The sequence below is a fragment of the Chrysochloris asiatica genome, unplaced genomic scaffold, assembly GCF_000296735.1.
Source record: "Chrysochloris asiatica unplaced genomic scaffold, ChrAsi1.0 scaffold00067, whole genome shotgun sequence".
Classification (NCBI taxonomy): Eukaryota; Metazoa; Chordata; class Mammalia; order Afrosoricida; family Chrysochloridae; genus Chrysochloris; species Chrysochloris asiatica.
Genome location: NW_006408585.1, coordinates 12,329,707 through 12,343,448, shown reverse-complemented (window position 1 = coordinate 12,343,448; position 13,742 = coordinate 12,329,707). Strand labels below are relative to the sequence as shown.

Sequence of the window (13,742 nt, the reverse complement as noted above, 5' to 3'; positions counted from 1 at the left end):
TTTCCCCAAGACCCTACACACCTGGACCATTACCTTTCTTTTCAACTTCATATTGTTTAATTCTCCCCAACAACCATCCTGGTGTGGCGCTGTGGGTTAATGCACCAGACTGCAAAGTCGTTTGAACTGCAAGGTAGGCGGTTCAAGCTCACCAGCTGCTCCTCAGAAACCCTATACAGGGTCACTATGGGTTGTATCCGACCCGACGGCACTTCACAACAACAACAACAATGCCCCAGTCAACACTGACTATGGTGTGGTGAACTATTTAATATATCTCTTCTAACCTTAGTCTTCGTTGTTGATGACAAGATTCAGCTGTGGGTGTCAACAGAGTTAATTTTAATTGTAAAAACGTGACCCTCTAGCGTGAGTATAAAGCGGACCACTTCAGGGTGGGTGGGGAATCGCGCTAGCGTAATGAAGAAACCTGGGAGTGGAGCCTGTTTGTTGGCTCCCAAATCCCTGTGCATTGAAACTCTTCAACCCAGGGACAGAAAGCTATGATACCCAAGGAATGGCGGAGGAACAGCAGCAGCGCAGCAGAACCGAGAACCAGAGTGAGACAGAATGGTGAGCTCCCCAACTCACAGAGTAAGTAAAACAGTGATTTTGGGCAGGAAGCTTGCTTGTAGAGTGGGCTGCCTCCAGGTGATGGAGCTAGGTTTATTGATCAACAGAGTTGTTATTGTTGTTAGGTGCCATCAAGTTGGTACCAACTCATAGCGACCTTATGCACAGCAGAATGAAACACTGCCCAGTCCTGGGCCAACCTCACTACTGTTGCCACATTTGAATCTATTGATGCTACCACTTGGCCAATTCATTTCTTTGGGGGTCTTCCTCTTTTTCTCTGATCCTCCACCTTAACAAACATGATATCCTTCTCTAGCGACTGATCCCTCCTGACAATATGTCAGAAGTATGAGAAACGAAGTTTGACAACCCTGGCCTCCAAGGAGCACTCTGGCTGCACTACAAACCGATCTATTGGTTCTTTTGGCAGCCCATGGCACTTTCAATATTCTCCTCCAACACCATACCTCAGAAGCATCAATTCTTCTACAGTCTTCCTTATTCACTGTCCAGCTTTTGCACGCATATGAGGTTATTGAAAATACCATGGCTTGGGTCAGGCACACCTTAGTCCTCAAGCTGACATCTTTACTCTTCAACACTTTAAAAAGGTTTGTGCAGCAGATTTCCTATTGCAATACGTCGTTTAATTTCTTGGCGGCTGCTTCCATGAGTGTTGATACTTGATTCAGGAAGAATGAAGTCCTTGACAACTTCAATCTTTTCTCCATTGATAAGAATGTTGTTTATTGGTCCCTTGGTGAGGATTTTTGTTTTCTTGAAATTGAGATGTAATCCATACCAAAGGATGTGCTCTTTGATCTTCATCAGTAAATATTTTAAGTCCTCTTCACTTTCAGCAAGCAAGGTTGTATTATCTGCATATCGCAGGTTGTTAATGAGTTTTCCTCCAATCTTGATTGCATGTTTTTCTTCATATAACACACCTTCTCGGGTTATTTGCTCGGCATACAGGTTGTATAAGTATGGTGAAAGAATACAACCCCGTTGCACACCTTTCTTAATTTTAAACCATTCATTGTTCCCATGTTCTGTTTGAACAACTGCCTCTTGGTCCAGGTACACATTCCTCTTGAGCACAATTAAGTGTCCTGGAATACTCATACTTTGCAATGTTGTCCATAGCTTGTCATGATCCACACAATTGAAAGCCTTTGCATAGTCAATAAAGTACAGGTAAACATCTTTTTTATATTCTCTGCTTTCAGCCAAGATCCATCAGACATCAGCAATGATATCCCTCATTCCATGGTCTCTTTAAATCCTACTTGAACCTCTGGAAGTTCTCTGTCAATGTATGCTTACAGCCATGTCTGTATTACCTTTAGTAAAACTTTACTCACATGGGATAGCAAAGATATTGTCCAATGATTTCCAGATTCCATTGGGTCCCATCTCTTTGGAATTGGCACAAATACAGATCTCTTCCAATCAGTCGGCCATATAGTCGTCTTCCAAATTTCCTGGCAGAGATGAGTGAGTGCCTCTAGTGCTGCCTCACTTTTCAAATGTTTAATGAATCAAATCTGTTCTTCCGATTATCTCTGAATTCAGGTGGGATATATTCAATGTTATATTTTGGTTCTCATGGAATTATTTTCATTTTCTTCAGTTTGTTTGAATTTGCATATGAGTAATTGATGGTCTTTTCCACAGTCTGCCCCTGGCCTTGTTTTCACTGATGATATGGAGCTTTTCCATCGTCTCTTTCCACAGATGTAGTCAATTTGATTTCTATGTATTCCATCTGGTGAGGTCCATGTGTATAGTCATCTCTTATGCTATTGTAAAGAAGGTATTTGAAATGAAGAAACTGACTTTGCAGAATTCTATCATGCATTCTCCAGCACAATTTCTATCACCAAGGCCATATTTTCCAACTACTGATTTTTCCTCTTTGCCCCCAACCTTTGCATTCCAATCACCATTGATGATCAATACATCTTGCTTTCATGTTTGATCGATTTCAGATTGAAGAAGTTGGTAGAGTTCTTCTATTTCATCCTCACTGGCTTTAGTGGTTGGTCCATAAATTTGAATAATAGTGGTATTAACTGGATTTCCCTGTAGCCACATGGATATTTCCCCATCACAGACAGCATCGTACCTCATGACTGAACTGGATATGTTCTTTCTGACAATGATTACAACACCATTCCTCTTCAATTTGTTATTCCTGGCATAGTAAACCATGTGGTCATCAGATTTCAACATGGCCAATTTCTTCATATAACCCAGCTTCTCAAATTATTTGCTCAGCATACAGGTTGAATAACTATGGTGATCTGATTTCTATGTATTTTAGTCCATTTCAGCTCACTAATGCCTAAGATATCAATGTTTATGCATTCCATTTCATTTTTGACAACTTCCAATTTTCCCAAATTCCTACTTCGTACATTCCATGTTCCAATTTTCAATGGATGTTTACAGCTGTTTCTCTTCATTTTGAGTTGTGCTCCATCAGCAAATGAAGGTCCCATGGGCTTCTCTCCCACAGGCTTTACTCCATTTATGTCATCACGGTCAACTCTACTTTGAGGCGGCAGCTCTTCCCCAGTGGCATTTTGAATGGCTTCCAACCTGAGGGGCCCGTTTTCCGGCACTATATCTGACAGTGTTTCTCTGCTATTCATAAGGTTTTCAGTGACTAAATATTAGGAAGTAGTTTGTCACTCCTTCTTCTTAGTCTGTCTTCATCTGGAAGCTCATCTGAAACCTGTCCACCATGGGTGACCCTGTTGGTATTTAACATACCAGTGGCATAGCTTTCAGAATCACAGCAACTCACAAGCCACCACAGTATGAGAAACTGATAGATGAGTGGTGGGATCTCCAGAGCTAACGCCTTCATACTGAGGTTTATGGCTTGTGTCCTGTGGGCAAATGATTGAAATAACTGTGCCCTGAACATTTCTGACCCTGAATGGGCTCAACCTGGACAACATTTGTGAGGATGCTGCAGGGAGCAGGCAGTGTGTTGTGTTAGTGTGCATAAGGTCACTATGAGTCGGAACCAACTTGACGGCACCAAACAACAACTTCCCTAATACACTATAAAGTATGGCTTTTGAGTTCTGTATGGCCATGGCAATGGGTTATCGAACCCAACTGAAGAGTTAAAGAGAGTTGTGGGAGGAATGGTTTGCTTTCATGTATTATTCTGACTATCTTTGTTTCTTGAATATCCAAGTTCATCTCTGCCTTGAGATGCACGCTTCAGCTGTTTCTGCTGTCTCAAAGATTGTTTCTTCTCAGCTTCATGTAATTGGCCATCTTCACATTAAGAGTGAAGAGTTAATATCACCTGCTTAGGGAGGTCATGCTGTCCAGTTGGTTCTGATCCTTAGTGATCATGTATAGGGTTTCCAAAGAGCAGCTGGTGAGCTTGAACTATTGACCTTGTGGTTCAAACAGACATTGGAGTCCAGCACATTAACCCACAGCACCACATCAGGACTCCCCTCTACCGTATGTTGTTGTTGTTGTTGTAAAGTGCCTTAGAGTCGCTTCCAACACTTAGCAACACTGTATAGGGTTTCCAAGGAGCAGCTGGTGAGCTTAAACCACCGACTTTGCAGTTCAAAGGACTCTGCAGTCTGATGCATTAACCCACAGCGCCATACCAGGATACTTTATTTTAATTCCATGCAGAGCACTAATCACTGAGAGTTGTTGCATTTAAACTTTAATTTTCTGTCTCCTCCATTAGTATATGTGTGCCTTGAAGTTAGAGTTCTGTTTATTTTATTTGCTGTTTTAAACCCAGGGCCTAGAATTCTGCGTGTAGAATAAATAGTTCAACAAATACAAATTCAGTCTTCTTTGGTTTGACATCAATATTTAGCATGTCATGCCACTAGAGGGCAATAAATCACCTAATTGAAGAAACGGGTGTCCTTTTATACCACCTTCCATGATGAACTTAATGGGTTTTAATCATTAATATGACAGGCATTTGCTTAGGAAAAAACTCGCACTTAAAAAAAATTTTTTTTAAACCCTCTAGATTTGCAAACTAGCCACCAGGCAAAAGCTCAATAGAAAGCAAGTTTATTTGAGCTCTACAACTAGTGAAATGATGGTGTTAACGAAAACAACTTTCTGTTACAAGATATTATTCAGGTGAAAACGGAAGTCTCATTTTATAGAATGAGGAAGCATTAACTTCAGTGATAAGGCATTATTAGGAACATTGGAGAGAAATTACACAGTTCTTTTATTCATCTTTTACACACACATCGACTCTTTCTCTCCTTGGCCACAGTTCTTATTTTTGCTTTAAAAGCTTGAACTCAACAGTTCCGTGAAAGTCAAGTTTCTGAAAGGAATTTTCCTTTTTTATTTTGGAATTATGTTTCATTCTGAGCTTGTACTTCAATGCTTTTCTTTTAAAGAAAGCAACATGAGATGTCTAAGATACATCCTCCAGCAATGAGATATCCGTTGAGTCTGTTGACAAGCCTTCCCTTGACAAGGAGAACCAGAGTGACTACACTCCTGTAAAAGGGACAAAGCTGGTCCTTGCCTGCTGCAGTGCCTGTCACTTGAGTCACAGAGAACCTTCCATCATAGAAGTGTCTGTTCAGTGACAAAAAAGGAAGAAGGACACACTATTTCAAGTGAACTCAAGGTGGCAGTATCGAAATAAAGAATTTCACCATTTAGATCAAACTGTTGAGTCAAGGGTTCCTATCAAAGTTGGTAGGTTGTAAGGGACAATCCTCAAAATCACAGTAGGTCAGTCACCATGGCAACTGGAATCCCTGAGTTTCTAGGTGCTCTGTATCTCTGAGGTGGGAAATGACTCAAAGAAACCATTTGATCCCAGATAGAAAAAACTCACTTTATGTTCCGGATGTGACTTGCTGTGGTTGAGAGGTTTTGCCAGTGTGAGTGCTGATAGCTGTGGGAGGTAGAGTTGGTCAGAAGAGGACAGTATATTATAATGTTGTGAAGTGCCGTCAAGTCGATTCCGACCCATAGTGACCCTGTATAGGGTTTCCAAGGAGCAGCTGGTGAGCTTGAACCACCAAACTTGCAGTTCAGATGACTTTGCTGTCTGATGCATTAGACCATGGTGCCACACTAAGAAATAGAATAGCTCTGCATGGAAATAAAATAGAGGGGTACAGTAGAGAGAGATTGAATGACTGCTTTAGTTTGGGGTGTCCAGAACGGCCTTCATAAAAGATGAGATTGAGTCTTCCTCTGGACTTTCAGGGATCCAATGGAGTTAAGAGACTAGTATATATTTTTCTAGTCACTTGGCAATAACAACAGTGACTCTTGGTTTTGGTTTTTGTAAACGGGAACATTTTCCTAAGAGTGGTTTAAGGCATCCACCAAGTATGTTTAGGGTAGGAAATTATCCAGATCAACTTGTTGGCATTCTTCTGTAAACCCTTTTGAGTGAGGCAAGTTCTAATAAGTCTCAATTCTATTCCAATACATTACCAAACTCAGGAAAATGAATACAAAGGGCATAAGAATACGTTCCTCCCTGTTGCTTCCTTCACTGAGAAGAGAAAGCATAAACTCTTATGCTCGTAGTTCAATGTTCTACCAACCATGAAACATACATTCATACATACATTGAGGAAACACTCATTTATGGAGTACCTACATAGTAATCACAAATGGAAATGGGGCATTAAATTATGTACATGAGTGATATCAATAAAACGCTGTTGAGAATTCAGTTAAGACCAGATGAAGTATTATTTCATAGGGCAAGGACATTTTATTTGGGCCTTTAAAAAATGTGCTAGAACTTTAGATTGGTGGAGTTGGGTGGTAAAAAAGAAGGATAGAATAAACAAAGGTAGCGTAGTGGTTACGAATGGGGCTGCGAACCTTAAGGTCAGCAGTTCGAAACTACCAGCCGCTCCACGGGAGAAAGATGAGGCTTTCTACTCCCGTAAAGATTTACACCCTTGGAAACCCTGTACAGGGTCGCTATGGGTCGGAACCAACTCGACGGCACTTAACAACAACAACAACATGAGGATTCTCTAATTCAGGTTATAAACAGAATGCTAAGTATGGGAAATTAGCAGGTGATAGAGTATAAAACAGTAGTTCTCAACCAAATGCTATTTTGCCACCCAGGGGACTTTCAGCAATGTCTGGAGACACTTCAGGTTGTTATAGCTGGCAGAAGTTGTTGAGTCATCTACTGGAATAGGCCAGAGATGCTGCCAAATACCCTATAATGCATAGATAGCCCCCCACTACAAAGAATTATGTAGCCCAAGATGTCACTAGGGCTGAGGTTGAAAAACCTCTGCTTTAAAAGAAGATGAAGTCTTGGTCATGGAGAACCTTGAATGCCAAGTAAAGGGACTGGGATTTATCAGGTTGACAAGGAGGAGCACAGAAGATTAGTGTTGTTAAATGCCGTCGAGTCGATTCTGACCCATAGTGACCCTGTATAGGGTTTCTGAGGAGCAGCTGGTGAGCTTGAACTGCCAACTTTGCCGTTCAAATGGCTTTGCAGTCTGGTACATTAACCCACACCAGGACTCTAGAAGGTTATTGGTGGTGGTGGTGGTGGTGATGATGTGCCGTGGAGTCGGTTCCAACTCAAAGCGAACCCTATACAGGGTTTCTAGTTTTTTGAGGCTGTAAATCTTGATGGGAGCAGAAAGCCTCATCTTTCTCCCGCAGAACAGCTGGTAGTTTCGAACTGCTGACCTTGCAGTTCGCAGCCCCATTCTTAACCACTATGCTACCAGCGCACCTTCTAGAAGGTTGTTGTGGTTGTTGTTGTTGTTGTTGTTATATGCCGTGGAGTCGGTTCCGACTCATAGCAACCCTGTACAGGGTTTCCGAGGCCGTAAATCTTTACAGGAGCAGAAAGCCTTATCTTTCTCCCGCTGAACAGCTGATAGTTTTGAACTGCTGACCTTGCGGTTCACAGCCCGATTCGTAACCACTACGCTACCAGAGCTCCTTAGTGAGAGTAAATTCACCAATATTATGATTTCATAGTGACATAAATAAAACTGCTGACAATCTTTCTCCTTTTCATCTTTTAAAGAGAAACTGGGTTTTTAATACTTGGCTACTCTGCCTTTGCAGGAGAAACGTGAGGCTTTCTGCTCCCATAAAGATTTACAGTAAGATTTCTGTACAGGGTCACTGTGACTCGGAACCTATTCGATGTCACACAACCACCACTACCACCAGTCTGCCTTTGTTGTACTTAGAATAGTAGGTTGAGGTACAGAATTGGAGGAACCTGGAAAGCGAAATTAATCTCCATATAAGGACATGGACCCACCAAGATCCAGCAGATGGGGATAAGGGATGCAAGAGAGAAAAGTTGGGAGTGAGGAAAAGTCAGCACAGAGAACAAAGGAGAAAGTGAGCACATGAGGGATGAAAGAAAGAGGCAAGAAGAGAACAGTGAGAATCCAGGCACCATCCATGCACTGTGGAGCTAGAGAAAAGCGTTATTGACTATGCCAGTTTGTTGAATGCTCTTGTCTACCAGTAATGGGCAACACAAATCCCAAATGGCTTAAATGCTAAGATTTATTATCTTAAATAGTAAAGTGTGTGAAAGGAGGTTGGGTCAAGACAGTGGGTCCGCAGCATTAGGAACCTGGAATCTTCCATTTCTCTACTTTCCGTCTTCAGCTCTTTGGTCTTCCATTCACTGTGGTAGGTTATCACCACAACTCAGTTACCACAAGACAGTCACAACCAACTCCAGAGGAACAAGAATTGTCTGCTGCGTAGTTTTTCATCAGCAAAATATTTTCTCATAAACCTTCCCAGAAGGCATCCCGTTGTGATTTGTTGGCCAGAATTGAGTGATGTGGCCCTTCTAAACCTGTCACTGGCAAAAGAGATGAAATTACCCACCTTATCAGAGCATCGAACAAAATTTGAGTAAATACCTGCAGTACTCTTCCAGGTTGTGTATAGTAAGATTTCTTCAGAAATCATTAGTTTTACTTGGGTCACATGCATGCTCCTGAATCTGGTAGATGACCGGACTTTGTTATAGACTGGATATGGTAGGAATGTGATCTGAGAGGATTCGGAGATTTGGAACTTGAGTAATAGGGAGAAAGGCATTGCCAAGAAGAGGAGTCAGGAGGAGGGTCCGGTTTATAGGTCGAGTTGATGAGATTGGGACATGTTGAGTTTGAGATTCTGGCAGGTATGGGGTGGGATGTATGGGGATCTACAGCACAGGGAAATGGAAAGGGCTGGAAGGGTTGATTGGATATACAACAGAAGAATGAGATGATTGATTAAGAGAAATTATGCAAAGAGAAGGAAACAAAAAAGGTGAAGTTAGTTAAGGTCTATAAATAAGAAAAGGTGGAGTCAGTGAAGAAAATCAATGAGCCAAAAGTAAATGAGATCAGGAGTTTGGTGATGTGAGAATCAAAGAATGGGTACTAAAGATCAACATAAAAAAGGAGAAAAGGACAGCGTGCTGGGTGACCAAGGAGACTTGGATGATTCTCAAGTGACAGTTTTAATAGATTTATGGAAATGGGAGCCATATTTTAAAATAACCTAGTGAAAGAATTGTTTTGGGTTGGCTATAAAATGAAAGAGAGAAAACCATAAATCAAAGGTGTCCAACAAGATCTTTTAGGCTGGGAAAACCTAAACAGAGGAAGTCCTCAATAGAACCCAGCTACAAGCCTTTCCTGGGCTTTTTGTGAAAGATGTGTCTCTGATTTCCAGGCCTTCACAAACCCTGCAAAAATAAGGAACAAATATCAAAAGATGAGGAAGATGGCTTGACTTTTCCTATCAGATTATCCAAAAAGTTTTAAAGGTTTTCCATCCCTGAATTTGTTTTATAATTACTTAATGGGCACTAAAAGAGTCCTGGTGTGGTGCTGTAGGCTTAGCGCTGGACCACAAGGTTGGTGGTTCAAACTTACCAGCTGCTTCTTGGAAACGCTATATAGGGTGACTATGAGTTGGAAAGGACTCAACAGCACTTAACAACAACAATCAAAAAAAGGAGCCCTGGTCACTGAGTATGAAAGAAAAATTTAACCTAATCCATTTAAATCTAGCATTAAATTATTTTTGATTCTTGGACTGGAGATGGACTTGATGCCGATGACTAAATATAGCCAGTTGTATCTTGATGCAGCTGGGCCATCACCAACTGGGCCAATGAGAATTTACAGCTGAAACACTATGAAAACTGCAAGAACATCAATTCTTCATGTCAGTCGGCCACTCTGGTGCATGTCCTCTGCCAACTTCCAGTAACTAACAAGCTTTTGGCCCAGCTTTGGTAGCAACTGGTGCCAATAACAAAGATAAACAAGGTCCTCTGCCAGGAATGAAAGCTGTCGTGTTTCTGATCTTTGCAACCTGACATGTACATGACCCAAGAACTGGAACCATATCCGCCACAGCCCTTTATGATCCGTACTGGCCCTAGAGACCTAATCCAATATGGCCACTGTCACGGGTGGTAGGTACATCACTGTGAATATGCCAGGGCACAATGACCATATTCTCTCTGTAACTCTCCAGAGCAAAACCAAGTTGGAAATCAATGGGCATTAGGAAGGATGCTCACAGAGCTTGGACTTTCTCAGTAGTGGTCAGCCAGGGCTGAAGTACATGTACCAAATTAAGAAAAGCTGTTGGTGGAGGGATTTGAAAGGAAGGGTGAAGACAGCATTTTGCTTCTATTTTTAGCTGGGAGTGCTCTGTATCAGACAGAAATTCTTTGTCTTAAAACAGCAAACTTGGTAGTGAAGCCTTTTAAAAATGCTATTATCCTATCACATGTCAGTAAGTCTGACATGGGTGTATTTTGCAGTTAAAACAACTGCTCTGTGATTCAACAAGGTCCCAGGCTATTTTTTTTCTGTTCTGCCCCTCATTCTTAACATACTGGCTTGATGGTTTCTTGCTTGTTGTTTCATGGTATTTCTTCGGGTCAAGAGGAAAGTAAAGTTAAAACATGCATCATAACATCCTGGACAAGAACTAGGCCATCTAGTCAACCCTAGCTCTAAGGGAGGTTGGGAAAGTGAGGGCTTGTCTAAGAGGAATGTCATAACTGGTTTAGCCCAGCCATGATTTATCTCCCAAGGCAGAGCAGTCTGTTATAAACAAAGTGGGGCTCTGCTCATAAGAAAAGAGGGAGTTGTTGGGTAGACAACAAACTGTCTGCAACAACCTCTTGGCAGACTGATGTCCTGGAAGTGTGATTTCTAACAGATGCTGAATGGAAACCCCTGGGCTCTGGGAGGGTTTTCACGTGTTCCACTGCCTTCCTTGCCTTTATCTTCCTCCTGTCCTCCTCTGAGCTAATCTTCCTTGATATACTCACACAGGCAGATTTCTGGGAAATTCCTGCTCATCCTTACGATTCTACTGAAATCATTTGTTGACGTCTTCCCTGCCCACTGCCTTGCTGTATTAGACCAGTTCCTGCTTATACACCACAGTGTGCATTTGCCCACATAAGATTAAATTGTAGCTGTTTAGTCACCGCCACAGGGGGCCTTTATTGATACATGCATCTTTTTCATATTGTGTCTCCAACACTGAGAACACAGTGTCATTGTTGCTATGTGCCATCAAGTCATTGCCAACTCATAGCAAGCCACTCTACAAGATGGAGCAGAACTATTTCATACAGTTTCCTAGGCTGTAATCTTCATGGGCCGTGAATCTTTATGGGAGCTTTTCTCCCACGAAATGGTCAGTAGGTTTTAAAAGTTAACATTTTGGTTTACCATTGTGCCCCTAGGGCTCCTTCTTGTTGTTGTTGTTGTTGTTGTTGTGAGATGCCGTTGAGTCAGTACTGACTCATGGTGACCCTATGCACAACAGATTGGCACACTGCCTGGTCTTGGGTCAACCTCACAAAGTGAGATTGTTGCCACACTTGAGCCCATTGATGCAGCCACTTTGCCAGTCTATCTCGCTGGGGGTCGTCCTCTTTTTCTCTGACCCGCCACCTTACCAAACATGGCATCCGTCTCACATGTTGTCAGAAAGACTTCTTGAGCAAATACATAGCAAATAGTAGTCACTCAATGAATATTAACTGAATCAAGGAGCCCTCTAAAATAGAGTTTTGTTAAATGCTATAGTTCCTTAAACAGTGCTTCTGGATAAAGTACAGCGAAGAACCATCGTTACTGGAAGATTTTTAAAGAGCAAACCTGTCTTGAAAAGGATCCTAGCCATTTTATTCTAGTACCAGGTGAACCATCCCTTTCCCAAGCCCTGCTCCTCAAATATTCTGTGGGCCACAGATCAACTGTGTGCAGATAGTATTTCACTGGGAAAAGAGCTGGAACTTTGGAGGTCAGAATCTTGGCTCCTTCCATTTTCACATTCTACCAACAAGCAGCATGAGCTGTTGTGTTAATCTCATTGAATTTCAGTTTGCTCATTTGTAGAATCTGATGATAGCAACTTCATAGTGATTTCAGAATTTAATGACCAACTCATATGTAAAGTAGTTGACACAAGGCAGATGCTTGTATGAGGGGGGGCTTCAAAGGTTCATGGGGAAATTCCATTACCTTTTTAAAAAAATGTATTGCCCACAAATCTTTTGAAGCTGCCTCATACAATTATTAGTGAATGCATTTTGTATCGTCAATGAATGTTTTCATTTATGGGCATGTGATTTCAATGTCCTAGAGTTAAAAAGTCTCATATCATACAATGATACTGAGAAACTTCTTAGCTCCTTAACATGTACATATCTGTTAAGGGTAGGTGCCGTGGAATCCGTTCTGATTTATAACAACTACAAAACAAAACACTACCTAGTCCTGCGTCATTCTTAGAATTGCTAATCCCTGAGCCCATTGTTGCTGCTCCTATGTCAACCCATCTCATTGCGAGTCTGCCTCTTTTTTGTTGACCATCCATGTTACCAAGCATGCTGTCCCTCTGCAGAGACTTGTCCCTTCTGATAATATGAGAGACAAAATGCATCTGGATTTTAAGGAGCATTCTGGCTGTACTTCCTCCAACATAGATTTGTTTACTCTTCTGGCAGCCCATGGTGCTTTCAATATTCTCCAACACCATAACTCAAATGCATCAATTCTTCTGTGGTGTTTCTTAGACATTGCCCAACTGTCACATGCATATGAAGCTACTGAAAACACTTTGGCTTCGGTCAGGTGTACCTAGTTCTCAAACTGACATCTGTGCACTTTAAAGAGGCAATTGAAAATATCATGGCTTAGGTCAGGTGTACTTTACATCAAAAAGCCTGGTGAAAATTCTACCCGTAGTTATTGAGGAGAGTTCACGGGCTATTCCCATGAGAATTAACTGTGTATTTTACATGGTAATCTTGTTATAAGCATTGGTGTTAAGTGCTGTGAATCGGTTCCAACTCATAGTGACCCTGTATTGGGTTTCTGAGGAGTGGCTGGTGAGTTAGAACCAACCTTTCAATTCAAACCGACCTTACAGTCCAGTGTGTATTCTATAGCACTACCCGAAGTCTCCTGTTGGAAGTATTGTTGTTGTTGTTATTATGTGTCATGGAGTCAGTTCCGACTCATGCGACCCTGTACAGGGTTTCCAAGGCTGTACATCTTTACAGGAGCAGAAAGCCTCATCTTTCTCCCACGGAACAGTTGGTAGTTTCGAACTGCTGATCTTGCAGGTTGCAGCCTGATTCATAACCACTACACTAGACTTATTTACATGAAGATTATCTGTGTTTCATAATATGTGAAAGGGGGTGCAATGGGTAAGCGTCCCACTGCCAATGGAAAGGTTGTTGGTATGAAGCAATTCAGGGACTCCATATGTAGAAACACCTAGTGACCGGCACTGTGAAGAGGACAACCTCGAAAACTCTGAGACTGTTGTGCTCTGTCCCATGCGGCCACTGTGAGTGGATTCAATGGCACCCAATAACAACAAGAGCCAATCTGTCTTGCAGGCTGACTAATAGCTTACTTTTTACTCAAATATCAAAACTGTAGTTCCTGTCCCACTGACTTGGCCATTTCCTGGTCGCTGCTGTGTGGTTGGCTTTTTAAAAGACACGGTGGGCTGGTGGGGAGGGGTCGTGAGGTCCTGTGCTCCTTCCAGGGCAGGAGGGCAAGTGAAAGTCCCCAAGATAATTGCAGCCTGCTCCGTCTCCCCGCCTCCTCGCT

The 13,742-nt window shown here is 42.0% G+C and overlaps 1 pseudogene; it reads left to right on the top strand.

The window, feature by feature from the left end:
• Nucleotides 1-517: 517 nt before the first annotated feature.
• LOC102822965 overlaps nucleotides 518-13,742 on the top strand; it is a 95,564-nt pseudogene continuing 82,339 nt past the window's right edge.